The 14,155-nt window shown below is 38.6% G+C and overlaps 1 long non-coding RNA gene across 1 annotated transcript; it reads left to right on the plus strand.

The window, feature by feature from the left end:
• The first annotated feature begins 10,683 nt into the window (after positions 1–10,683).
• LOC150078907 (uncharacterized) lies at positions 10,684–11,345 on the plus strand. The gene is made up of 3 exons (XR_016547512.1): positions 10,684–10,711; positions 10,825–11,049; positions 11,193–11,345. It is a non-coding gene; the product is annotated as an uncharacterized LOC150078907 (long non-coding RNA).
• The last annotated feature ends 2,810 nt before the right edge of the window (positions 11,346–14,155 follow it).

Below are 14,155 nucleotides of genomic sequence, written 5' to 3' on the forward strand. Positions count from 1 at the left end.
TCGCATGGTGCACGAAAGCCTGTGGCTTATGCTGCACCAGCCAAAAAAAAAAAAAAAAACGAATAAAACAATGATAAAAAAATAAACAAATAAAATAATAATAATAATTAATAAAAGAAAAGGAAATTAAACCTATCATCCTATGCGCTTCCCTCACCCGAAGGCACTATCCAGATGACCTTTGAATTTCCCCAAACTGTCGGCCTCTACCACCCATGAAGGCAACTTATTCCAGTAATTTATAACTCGCTGGCTAAAATAAAACTTCCTGCAGTCCAATCTAAACATCTCCCCCGTAACTTTAATTTATGTCCCCTATTTCTAGCAAGATTATAATCTTGAAAATTTCGTCCTCATTCATTTTACTGATGCCTCTCAGAGCCTTAAACACGTCAATCAAATCTCCTCTAAGGTGTCTAGTTTCCAAACTCTGCAACCCACACATTCGAAGTCTTTGTTCATAAGGATGCCCTTTTGCCGATCTCACCAGGAGAGGTACCCGTCTTTGCACCCTTTCAAGAAGCTCAATGTCTTTCTTTAGGTGCGGTCTCCATACTTGAACACAGTATTCCAAGTGTGGTCTAACAAAAGCCTTCCATAATGGGATTATCACGTCCCTATCTCTACTTGCAAAAGTTCGATAGATCATCGATCGGACACCATGGGCCTTCCTTGCAACCTGTTTACAATGCTCAGAGAATTTCATGTCTGACCGTATCGTAACACCCAAGTCCCTTTCCTCCAGTACTGGGTTTAGTTGAACTCCACCAAGTGAATACGTTTTTTTGGGATTACTGTTTCCCAGGTGTAATACCTTACACTTTGTTGGATTAAAGCATAGCTGCCATTTTTCTGACCATTCCTGAAGTCTATCTAGGTCTCTCTGAAGAAGCTCAGCTTGACAGTGATCATTAACTACTCTACCAATTTTAACATCTGCAAATTTAGACATCACGCCCTCTATCCCTTCATCAATGTCGTTTATGAAAATTAAAAACAACAGTGGAACTAATACTGATCCTTGGGGAACCCCACTTCTTACATCAACCCAATCTGATGAATAGCCATTTATCACAACCCTCTGCCTCCTGCCCTGAAGCCATCCTTCTATCCATCTAAGGATTTTTCCAGTGATTCCATCCTGTTCCAGCTTATAAAGCAACCGCTCATGTGGGACTGAGTCAAAAGCTTTGCTGAAATCTAAATAAACAATGTCGAAATTATTCCCTAAATCCAGCTCGTGAGTGACCCTTTAAAAATAGCGAACTAGATTTGTTAAATATGATTTTCCCTTTACAAAATGATTCTGAGTCTCCTTGAGAATTTCAATTTTATCCAAATGATCCTGAATTCCACCCTTGATCATTGCCTCCATGATTTTCCCTACCACTGAAGTCAGACTGACAGGTCGATAATTTCCCACTTCACTCTTAGAGCCACCCTTATGTATGGGAGATACATTTGCACTTTTCCAATCCAAGGGAATCTCCCCAGAGTTTAGTGATGCTCGCATAATTAGCCTCAATGGTTCAATGCACTCGCTTGCCGCCTCTCTTAAGATTATAGGGTATATTCCATCAACTCCAGGAGCCTTACTGGTCTGTAGGCTCGAAAGTTTTTTCGTTAAATAATCTTGGGAAATTTCAATATCATTAATTACATATTTTTTAACTTCGCTCCCACAATTTCCCATTGCCACAAAAGGTTTTTCATTTGTAAATATCGATGCAAAATAACTGTTGAGTTCATCTGCAACGGCAGCTACTGTATTTATTACTATCCCCTTTCCCTTACGTAAAGGTCCGATCTGGTTTGTCCTGCTCTTCTTGGAATTTATATATGTGAAGAATTCCTTATCTCCCCCCCTCTTTGCTCTGTTACTTAGCGATTTCTCATAAACTGTCTTTGCCTGTTGGACCTTTTCTGTGGCTCTATTACAGATCATCTTGTAGCTGTTATACGCTTCAATACTTTTTATTGCTCTGTACCCTTTCCATGCTACCTTTTTCTGCTCAAGTAATGTGGCAACTTCACTATTCATCCAACTTGGAACCCTTCTCGTGGAGTATTTTTTTAATGGTATATACGCATTCAAGGCATCTGTGATTAATGTTTTAAAGGCTTACCACAGTTCAATTGTATTCATTCTCTGCGCGATGTCTACCCAGTTAATAGAGGCCATGTAGTACCTTAAGGCCTAGTAATTTCCTTTTCTGAAATTAAAACCCATTCCTTTGCCTTTTACTGCTGCTAACTCCGTGGTCACTTCCTGCTATGGTTCTACTGTATGGTTCTACACTTCGGGTGGTAGAAAATGAAAAAGACTTGGGAGTAATTGTGCAGTCAGATATGAAGTTTTCTGAGCAATGCAAACAGGCTACCAGAGTAGGCCATGGGGTATTGTCAATGATATACAGGAATTTTTCTAGCAGGGAAAAGAAGGTGATTATCCTTTTGTATAAGGCAATGGTCAGGCCACGCTTTGAGTACTTCGTAGAGGTTTGGAGGCTTAATTTTAAGAAGGATGTAGAGTTGCTTGAGCGTGTACAGAGAAGAGCAACAAGATTGGTGAGGGGAACAAAGGGGTCCTCTTACCAAGAAAGGTTCTGCAAATTGCAGCGTCTGGAGACTAGACACCTGCGAAGTGATCTGATTGAGGTGTTTAAGGCTTTAAATGGATTGAGCAAGCTCAATGCTGATGGGATTCTTCCTCTTTCTCAGATTACAAACATGAGAGGGTATAAATTCAAATTGAGGAAAGATAGTTGTAGAACAGATGTGCTGAAATTTGCCTTTAGCCAGCGAGTGGTTAATTGCTGGAACAAACTTCCATCTGTCGTTGTGGAAGTTGATAGGTTAAATAAATTTAAGGAGCAACTGGACAAACATTTAGAGGGAATGGATGTTTGAATTTTTTATTTATTTTTTGTCTGATGCTACATAAGCTTTCGTTTTTGCATCACATGCCTCTACTACTACTATATGTGCCAATTTTGGATGCAACTTCTTACAGGTTCATTTAGACCATTTTTGTTATGGAATTCAAGACCTGCCGAAGACTGTCAGCTGGTCCTTATAATTACTATGACGCCTACTTCAGTCTCTTGTCTATTCTAATATCTGCATTTGTTTGTTATAATTACATTACAATGTTCATCTTAGCATATGTAAGTCCCTCTTGCCATTGGATTGCCTCTTTTAGGGAAAGTCGTCGTGTATTCTTAGCAATAAACTGATGGATTAGATCAGATAAATGTTTTTCCCCATTTCTTTTCAGCGTGAAGTGTTCTTGAGAGTAAGGATGGGCAGGCTATCATCCAGCAAATATAAATCCCACTGTACGATAAAATCGCTTGCGAAGGTGAGAACGATGATTGCGACAGGTCAATGAATAACGTGAAGGGAGAAATCAATCTCTTTCTCTCCCTTTTCGATACCGAAAGTAAGAGACAAACCCACCACAGAATGCATACAATGTATTCGTATTAGAGCAAAATCAGTTTTCGTTTGTTTTACTTAAAATGATAAGCTCGAAATATTTATTAAAATTGGGTGTTACCAAAATTCGGAGCAATTACTGTAGGATTGGCCTTCAGAGAGAATATCATCATCTTGGTCTTCTCGGGGTTGATCGTCATCCCGAAGTGGGATGCAGTTCTCATTAGACCAAAAAGGAATACTCAGAACTCTTTGGGGTATTTATTGTTATTCTTAGAGGAAAATAATTTGTTTATAAATAGTGTAAAAGGGATTAAAATAACTTCTTCAACACACAGATATTTAAATAAAAAAATAAACTTTATTTAAGATGTTTTAAAAGCCTACAAGATGAAAAATGTAAATAGAATCTCTTTGACTGATAACCTGTTTGTTAGCGCTTAAGGACTGCTGTCCCAGTGGGTAGCTAATGACATCCCTTGGGCTTTTAGTGTCCGTAGTAACCTCCGTAATGTCCATATCCATATCCCCCTAAGCCTTCCACTCCAAGTCCACCATCCTGGCGATAGTTATAGCGCACGCTATCCCCTGAGTAGCCGTGCTTGTCATCATGGCGGATGTAGTCACCTCCATAGACTGCAAAGACTGTTACAGCGAGGGCCAGGAAGGCAAAGACAACGAACTGTGGAAGGAAAGAAAATAAAAGTTAAGATTTCGATGCAGACTAAGTAAGCGCAATTAAAGTCTCACTTTTAACGTAGAAGTAAAATGATCTTTGATTTTCTAACTCCTTCTCCTTTGGATACGTTGAACATTAGACAATACAACTGTTGTAGAATTGAACTCAGATCTAAGGTTTAGGTGGAAAAATGTTGTTTCTAAGGTTTAACAGAGCTGTAGTTACATTTGCATTCATTCTACTTACCCCGCTAGAATCAGAGTACAGAGAAAGAAGAGTTACTTACCACATGACGGGCCATGGTGATTTGTAGACGATGTTGGCTGGAATCTGTAGATGTTTGACTACACGGCTGCTTTTATAGGCACACAATCGTACTTGATGGCAGGGTGGAGACTGTAAATAAGTTGATCACACGACCTGATTTCTGTGGCACAGGGTAGTGACCTTCCGGGGCCATTTCTTGTGTCCTTGAAGGCCTTTCTCCATTTCAGCCTTGAATATTTCATTTAATTAAGGTGTCTTTAAGCTATGGTCATTGTAAATGAAATGGCCAGGCTACTAAGTTTAGAAATATTGATCCGTAAATAATATTTTTTGATGTATCAGGTGCATGTTTAGAGCAAAGTAACTGACCATGAGGTGTGAGGCAATTCTGCAAAATTCAACCCTTCACAGAAGAACAACTAAGTCGGCCAATTTGCATAAGAAAGCCAATAAAAGTTCCTCACTTCAAGTCGGATTCAAATCCTATTCTTTTCCACATAGTCTGGAAGTCTGGCGATCACTAATCACCCAGGAGGAAGGAAGTAGGCTAGACCGTCCATCAAGTAGCTTGAATTCTTATCTAACACGTTCTGAGTGTTAATTACTTTCTCTGAGGGCCATCGTGGATAGTACAGTTAGTATAATTACTGTTCCCCCCCCCCACTGGTTATAAAAGACCTCAGTTTCAATCCCCTTCAATGACGCAAAGGAATTTTTATGGATCTTTCAAATAACGAGAGTGAATTGTTGAGTCTCATGCGAGGATAGCATGGATTTCTTTCCTCCCGGAAACTCCCGTTTCGTCCAGCAAACAGCAAATCGTCCACAGAACACGCAGTTTACAGACTTATTATATTAATTATGCCTTGAATTTCCTTGAGATAGGTGCAGACAGTGATCTTTATCATCCAGGAAATAAGGAGCATGTATGCCTCACTGAATTTGACCATGGTAAAATCAGTAAAATTACCATTTCTCGGATTTCTGAGGATACTTGTCATAAAGCGGTCAACTGCAATTAGCAAAGCCGATTTGTTTTATTTTGTAGAGGTTACTGGAGTGATTAACGATAATCAACCTAGTTTAGGACCTGAACGAATTGCGAAGGTGAGAAAAATGATTGTGACAGATTAATGGAGAAAGAGGACGGAGTTATCAATTTCTCTCTCATTCCGAAAAAACAACAAAATACAAATCAACCACAGAATACATAAAATGCCCATTCTTTACAATAGTGTCAGCTTTTGTTTATTTTTTTAAAGATAATAGTGCTTAAGTGTTTATTGAAATACTTATATTACAAGAATAAAACTTGCTTTGTGCTTCCTATTCGCATAAACATGGATAGACTTCGAACTTGTACTGACACGCCTCTTACTCTATAAACATATTTACCCACTAACAGTAGAGGCAGTTTTATTTGTTTATTTTAATGTCATTAATCTTGAGAAAGCCTTAGATAATAAATTCAAGAATATTCATCAGGTACCTGAGTAGACAGATAGTCGTAATGTGCACTTAAGCACCAAAGCAACTAAGGCTATGAAGCGTCATTACATTATGCCTGTAATATGTGTCAGTCGAATTGCCTCTTTTTTTGATGAAAAACCTTAGTTCTGGTGGTTGGTAAGTTGTGGAGTTTCAGGCGCATCAGCGACTTAGGCCATATTGCGCCGTATATAATGTCTGTGTGTAATTTTCGAATGTTCTGTGGTTGATGTGCCGTTTGATGGACGAAAAACAGGAGTTTCTGGGAGAAAAAACCCATGCTACCCTCGCCTGAGACCGACTAACTCAGCCACGAAAAAGGCCCATAAAAATTCTTCACGTGGTTACTCTTTTTCACAACTAGATGAGTTATTTTGTCTCAGGAGAGGGTTTGCATGGTTTTTTTTCTCCTCAGAACTCGGGATTTATTTTCCTTCATATTAAATTTCGTTTAACGATCACAATTTAAACATAAGATCCATAACTCCAATAGATTTAACCGAGCACTGGGTCATTTCGTTTACGATTAACTGTTTTTAACTGAAGGACACCGTGACCGTAAAGTAAATGACCAAGGCTGAAAGCAGGTACCTTTGTGAAGGGCACTACGAATGAAAGAAAGCGGAAGGTCACTGCCCTGTGCAGTATCACACAAATCAGGTTATATGATCACGTTATTTACAATCCCCACTCTGTCCCCAACGTACCTATAAAAGCTTTCGTCTAAGCCAGAGGATACAAACCAGTCAACATCAACATCAACAACCACCATGGCCCGTCTTGCGGTAAGTAACTTTTCTTTTTTTATACTGTACTCTATTTTTAAGTAGAAATTCTGGGCTGAGAATTTTATCTACAACTCTGTTTAATCACAATAAATTTCCTTATAAATCTTAGCTCTAAATTTAAGTCACGATCTAGGATTCTTTACTCAATATTGAATCGATGCAAAGTAATGGAAAAGAAGCAATTATTTTATTCTTGTGTAAATGAAGATTTCTGTTTACTCCTTTGATCTTCATCAAAAACTTAACTTTTACTTTCTGTCTTTCTGCAGTTCATCGTCTTTGCCATCCTGGCCCTCGCTGTAACAGCCTTTGCCATCTACGGAGGTGACTACATCCGCCATGACACCAAGCACGGCTACTCAGGGGACAGCGTGCGTTACAACTATCGCCAAGATGGTGGTCTTAGAGCAGGAGACCTTGGCGGATATGGATTTGGACATTATGGAGGTTTCTATGGACATTAAAAGAACAAGAAATATCATCAGCTGCTCATTCAGAAGGTGCAGAGACGCTACCAAATACTTTATCGGTCGGAACAGATTATATTTACATTTTTAATATTGTATAGATTATCGAAATGTCTAAAATAAAGTTTATTTTTCTAATTTAAACATGTGTGTATTGGTGAAGTTATTTGCGCGCCATGGTCCCTCCTTTTAAATGAGGAACGATCACTTTGGTTTGCAGATATAAGTTTCCGTTATGAACACACTAAATTGTCTGCGCAGTACTGAACATTCCATCTTCTTATTAATACTCACCAAATTGCATCTGAGTGAGGAAAGAGTAAATGGCCACCTGACTTGAACGGAATCATATAATTGGAATGAGTTCCATGTTTTTATGATGAATGTTCTTGTCAAATAACTACTTATAAATTCCTCTGACCTATGTGGTTGTGCCAAAGTTTTAATTGATTGTAGAGATCAATGACTATTTTTAAATATCACTAAAAAACCATGTTGTGTTTTGTTAAACGCCAAAGAAACTGTGAGCTGTCAGTATTTGTGTTTGTGCATAGTGTGTATTCCATGGCTAATTATTTAGAACATCCCCAGTCCAGAGTTAAGAAACTGAACCACCTCTGTCAATTCAACGAAAGCAATTGTCGCTAAAATATACTTTTAAAATGAGATCCCTGCCAAACCACCGTATGTGGATACCTGTTTTTGAGCCATGATAGGAAAGTCTCTATAGCATCCATCAAATTTCCAACCGTCACTTTGGTATTCGTGTTCAGGAGCTGGAGAAAAACCATGCAACCCTCGCCCAAGTGCGACCAACTCAGTCACGTTGAAAAAAAGCCCATAAAAATTTCTCGCTTCATTGATGAGATAGTGGTATAGTTCAGCCGGTATGAGGTTGGTTGGTTGTGGTAGCGTTTTGTGATCGATTTTCTCTTTGCTGGAGGAAAAACCAGAGTTTCCGGGATGAAAAACCATGCTACTCCCGCCTGAGACCAACTAACACAGCCAAATTGTGAAGCTGTGTCAGGAGTACGGGCTTCTACGCACTATGGTACTCGTAAGGGCCTATCATTTGTTCAAAAAAAAAGTATGAGTCGAGGCTCGTCAGACACATGACCTTTGTTTTCCCCATTCCATAATCCAGTCTTGACATTGGTGGCACCACTCCAGTCAAATCATGTTTTACGAAAAGAAGTGGCTTTTGTATAGGCACGGGACTGCCAAATCTCACATTACTGAACTTCTTTCAACTCAGTGTATAGTTGCGGCTCCGGCTAAATGAGCTCCAAAAATAACACCTTTCTGGAAATATCACTTGCCCTCCCCATGACCAGATCGACTAAGAAACCGTACAGTATTAATCTGATAGCAAGGAAATTGGGATCATACGATGTGCCAATTTTACCTTTTGAATACGTCAAATTCTGTTGACGCGAATTTGAAAAGATTTCTAATATTGTGACCAGTGAGTGAAAGTAAATTAGAAATTTGATTTAATTTCCCTTAATAAACTCATATAAAACCCAATTTATTAATAATTTTATTAACAATGAACATTTAAATTCTGGATTCATTTTGGATTCATTCTGTATTGATAAAAATAAATACGATATTTAATTAGTCCACTTCGCTCTGCTAGGAACCAAGAACGTAAGTTTTAAATTTTTCCTTAGGCAAAATTTAAATGGACAGTTGCATTTTCTTCTTGGAAGAATCCATCGCGGTCCGGATAAAAATGGAGAATTGCAGGAAGAAGCTGATCCGATACAACAGATTCATTGAAGGCAACGGTCTTCTAATGGTATGAGCGGACTCAATCCGTTCCAGCAGAAGATACCTCATACCATCATACGACGATACCATCTCCAGCTGACTGAGTGGTGAACATGGACACAACATTCTGTATGCATGCATAACATGGCTTAATGAGGTTCACGCTACACTTTCACCCTACCATCGGTGCAAAAAAAGTGTAAATCGAGAATCATCAGATCACATAATCCTTTTTCCACTGTTCCACAGTTCAGTCTTGGCATTGGCTGAAACCCTCCAGTCGAATGTAGAATGTCAAGAGAGATTAGAAGTCGAGTAATCCCTAATAGAGAAATGAAATCTTGTCTAGTAATCTGAGTATCTTCGAAGATAATATCCATTTTGCGAGATATAAGACAGGATTGAGTTTTAGAAGGATTGAAATTAACTAAGTTAACTTTGCCCCATAGGAGAATCACCTGGAGATCAGAGTTTAAGGAACCGGTAGTGGATTTTCGAGAAGTTGAAGCTGTTTGCACAGGACAAGTTCTTTCTCAAATTGAAAGATGGAATATAACGTACGTATCATCAGCAAACTATAGATAGGATTTCCAGTCAATGGAAGAAGGCCATTAATATGTAAGATGAAAAGACCGAGAGAAAGAACTGAACCTTGGGGAACACAGGCATTAGCAGAGAAGTTAGGGGACTGAGAGCCGTCTACCACCACCCACAGTGAGTGGTCAGAGAGAAAACTGGATACCCAATTACAAAACGCATTTAACAAATCATTAGATAGAAGCTTATTGAGGACTTTTATGGCAAACATGATCAAAAGCCTTTAAAATGTCAAGAGCAGCTGCTTGAGTTTCACCAAACTTTTCATTGAATTTGTCCATGGATGGGAAACATAAGTCAGTATATCATCAATGGATCGACGCTTACGAAATCCACACTGGCTATCATTGATCAGAGAGATGGTTTCTGGATAATTTAGGATTTGGCGGTTAATGGATTTCTCTTAGTACTCTTTCTAAAGAGTGCTTTAGAAAGAGTAGAAGCAAGTTTAGGAACTGGCTGGATATGAGAAAAAACACACCAGTGACTTCCTTTGTTTTCTCAATTTTGGTTCCTGCTAAACGTGCTCCAACAAACACACTTCTGAAAATCTGAAAATTTACCTGTTTTCCCCATGAACTTATCGACTAATAAGCCCAGGAAACCTTTCAGTATTTATCTATCAAGGACGTTATGATCATTCCAGTGCCAATTTACATTTGCATATCGTATGTTTAATCATCTGTTGACTCCAAAAGGTTTCTAAGTTTTTGTCAACTGAGTGTACATCTTCATGCGTTCTAACTATATCTGATAGTAAAACCAAAACACAGTTTCTGTTGTAAATACCGTAGAAACTACTAATAATATGGATGGATCTTATTTTGGAGTAGGGATTGACAGATATATAGATAAAAACAGAAAGAAATAAAACTCGACATAAGATTTTAAACTGCTTAAAGTGAAAATTATCCAAACGTCGCCTGAAGAGACAGATAATGACTCTGCTAATGTGTCAGTAACATAAACCTAATTGCGAAACTTTTGTTGAAATATTGAACTCAGTGCTGCTCTCGCTATGGTACGAGACAAGAGGGCAGACATTTGGGTGAAGGTCGCCGATTGGCTTGCAGTCATTATAGTATTAAACGAACACGTGGTATCGAATGATCGAATTAGTGAGGTCACGTAGTGTATATAAACAGCCAGCAAAATACACGAATCAGTCTCTAACTAGGTTCGTCCACAGACCAACAAAAATGGCCCGATGCTTGGTAAGTCAGTCCATAACAAACTTCATTGCTATTATTAATGCGAGTAAATCTGGAAGTATTGTAGTATTGAGTTTTGGTTATTGGCTCATCTCTTAATAAATGTATTTGCGCAGATTCTTATCCTGGCTGTGCTGGTTTTTGCCAGCGTGGTGTTGGCCAACTACCAAGACTACATTGTACATGACAGCAAACATGGATATGGTGAGAGCGTCAGGTACAACTGGAGAGCAGATGGTGGCTTAGCTGGTGGATTAGGTGGTTTCTATGGAGATGGCTACGGTGGTCACGATGGACTGATGGGCTACGACGGTCATGGATATTAGAGGAACTCGAACAAGGTGAGTACGAAATATATTTAACGTGTGATGCTTGAAAAAGACCGTGGGAGATTTTAATGAGGGATTTTAAAACATAAAATGTAATTGATATTGTGCCATCAATGATTATTCTAAAATGAGCCTTTTTTCTCTCTTTCTTGCAGATGTAAGACTGGTGCTGAAAACTTCAGGGAATTGAAGCAATGTGTCCATTGTGATTAATTGTAATACCTTGTGTAAAACATAATTTTATCGTATAAATAAAGTTTTATTTATTTATTTTTACTGGCTTAATACCATCTGTGCTCTTTAAGATACCAATATTTGACATTTCCAAGCAAATGGAATTTGTACGATCACTCCTGGAAACAGAAGGAAAGAGAGAGCAAAATACATCCAAAGCACTGCCCTCTTTTCCATATTTATCTTCGTGAATTTCATTCGAAGAATTTAATAAATGCATATACACCGATTAACAAAAATAATGGAACACTTCATAGCAAAAGGGAAAATTCCATCTCGTTTTATAAATTTACTGATTTACATTTTGGGGTTGCTGTTAGAGGAATATTAGGGCCAGTCAATATAATTGTGATCTTCCCGGCCTTATGACACTGTAGGAGTGACCTATCCAGGGGTTCTGGTCTTAGAAACAACATTCGGTCACATGTTTTTTTTTCGAAAATTCTAATGTACAAAAAGTGAAGTGCAGCACCAACAAGTATTTTTTGTCTTCTACAACCTACAACCCCCACTTTCCTCTTTGGGATCACCAAACACGAAAGGTGTAAAATTGCATCTCTCTCTCTCTCTCTCAAAATAATGTCACGTCTTCTCTTAAGGTGGGAAAGATGTCTGCTTGCTACAAATTGGTTGATAATCTTAAAAGTGGCAGATTTACGATGGAGTAGAAGGTCAATATTTTGTAGATGGAAGTACACATTATCTGCCAGTTCCTCTTAAATAATCACGTATGACATTTTAAAATAACCTTTATTTAGATCACTTATGCCATGAAATTTTAGTTCTAAAAATTTTAGTTTTGGAGATAAAAAGAAACCGGAAGAGGTAGAGTAGTTGAAAGATGGTGGCAGGCCATGGCCACATTATTCAACCCTGGCGTGCGCAGCATCAAATTGACTTATTAAGCAATCTCTAGCACGCCTGTTTTAGAGATTTTCTTAGAGCATTTTCCAGTACTCCCTTATTTCTGCAATACTGATTGAGAGTTTGACTTGGAACAAATTCTTCATGCATGCCCAGCTTTCTTTTGGATTTCCAGCAGACATTCTCAGGCTATTCTGAACAGGTCTTATCGAAGGACGAAAGACCATATGTAGCTTCCGATTTAGTCTTGTTCCCAAAACTAAACTTTGCAGTAAAAAGATGGAAATTTCGTGACATTTTTAAGATCCGTAAAAAGTCGTAGAAAGTTCTGAAGGGTTTATCAAAAAAAATCAAGATCGAGATCGATTGTCTTATCAGAGTTTCATGTCACGCAGTAAATATAATATAAACAACCTATGTGTTTCCCTTCTCAAGTAGGTGGACATGTTTTGTGTCTTATAATCTGAATTTCCAATTTTCCTCTGACTTGTTCATCTGACATCTTCTGAATTTTTCCAAGCTGTCAGCCCCAACCATCCATGGAGGTAACTTATTCCATTATTCCAATTATTAACAGCTCTCTGGCTAACAGAAAACTTCCTGCAATTAAGTCTAAATCTCTTTCCCACTAATTTGAAATTATGCTATCTATAATAATCTATAAGAGTGAAATTTTCGCCTTCATTCCTGTTACAAGCACCTCTCAGAATCTTATGAATCGCAAATCAGATCCCCTTTAAGGTACCAAGCTCTGCAGCCCACATGTTAAGTCTTTCCTCATAGGGAACCCTTTTTTGGTATAATTCTACATTTCTCCATGAAATCATCAGTTCGTGTGAGTTTAACATAATTCGTCCCTACATTAGTAATAATGATCCCTTTATCCCCTCTTAAAATCTAACAATCTGTTGATGACATTATCAATTGTTGCTCCCGGCAGATACACCGTGTTTCTAATCCACCTATTCTCAATTACAAAAAACAAATATTACCCGTTTCCAGGACAATGGATTCACCCAGTAAAACAAAAACTTTCTTGATTCAGAACAGCTTGATACACTTGACTGTTCTGTTCTGTGGCCCGAATCAGGAGTACATTACCTGGTGGGTTAGTCGGTCTCAGGCGGGAACAGTATGGTTTTTCCTCCTGGAAACTCGGGTTTTTCGTCCAGCAAACAGAAAATCGACCTCAGAACACGCGCAATTTACACGGAGTAATATGATCTTAGTTGCTGATGCTCCTAAAATCCTATTTCAACAATATATTTTTTACCTGGTGGGCGTGGTTACCCTTAACCCCTTCCCATTGAGTTCGCTCACCAAAAAGGAAAGTGACACTAACTATTTTGTATTTCATCAATCCAAATGCGTCAACGAAAGCAAAACATTTTTCAAATATTCCTAATAAGAGTTGACCTCAGTGACTCTCCATTCTTTTCGAGGATATCCAAATGAAAGCGAACACTTCTGGGTGAAGGCTACAGAACCTGCTTGCGCAGAAGTAACAACAAAACAAACAACTTCCACGCCTCTCAGATAAAGTTCATTTTCCGTCCATATACAGCTAAAAGTGGCAGACAGGGCAATCAGAAACTAATTGAGCTGAACGTATCCTCAATTCATCAATATTGCAAGTCACTTTGGTACTGCAGCCAGCCCGGGTACGGGCAGTCCTGTTTCGATAGCTTATTTGCATATTCTTGAATTTTGAGCTAATTTTCTTATGATTTCTTTTCCGTAGTTTGTAATCCTGGCAGTTGGTCTTTGCCAGCGTGGTGTTGGGTGACTACCAAGACTACATTCACCACGATAGCAAACATGGCCACAGTGGTGACAGCTTCGGTCTGGCGGGAGGATTAGAAGGCGGTTATGGAAGTAAGGGTGGTCAAGCTGGACAGAGAGGATACGGAGGTCATGGAGGATATTAGAAGAGGTTGCTCATTTTTCTTTATTTCGGAGATTTTGTCTTAATAAAACTTTGTTTTTCTGTACTTCTCTTTTCCTTTTCTTTCATTTAAAG

Source organism: Mastigoproctus giganteus, chromosome 10 (genome assembly GCF_048544385.1).
Source record: "Mastigoproctus giganteus isolate SK-2022 chromosome 10, ASM4854438v1, whole genome shotgun sequence".
NCBI lineage: Eukaryota > Metazoa > Arthropoda > Arachnida > Uropygi > Thelyphonidae > Mastigoproctus > Mastigoproctus giganteus.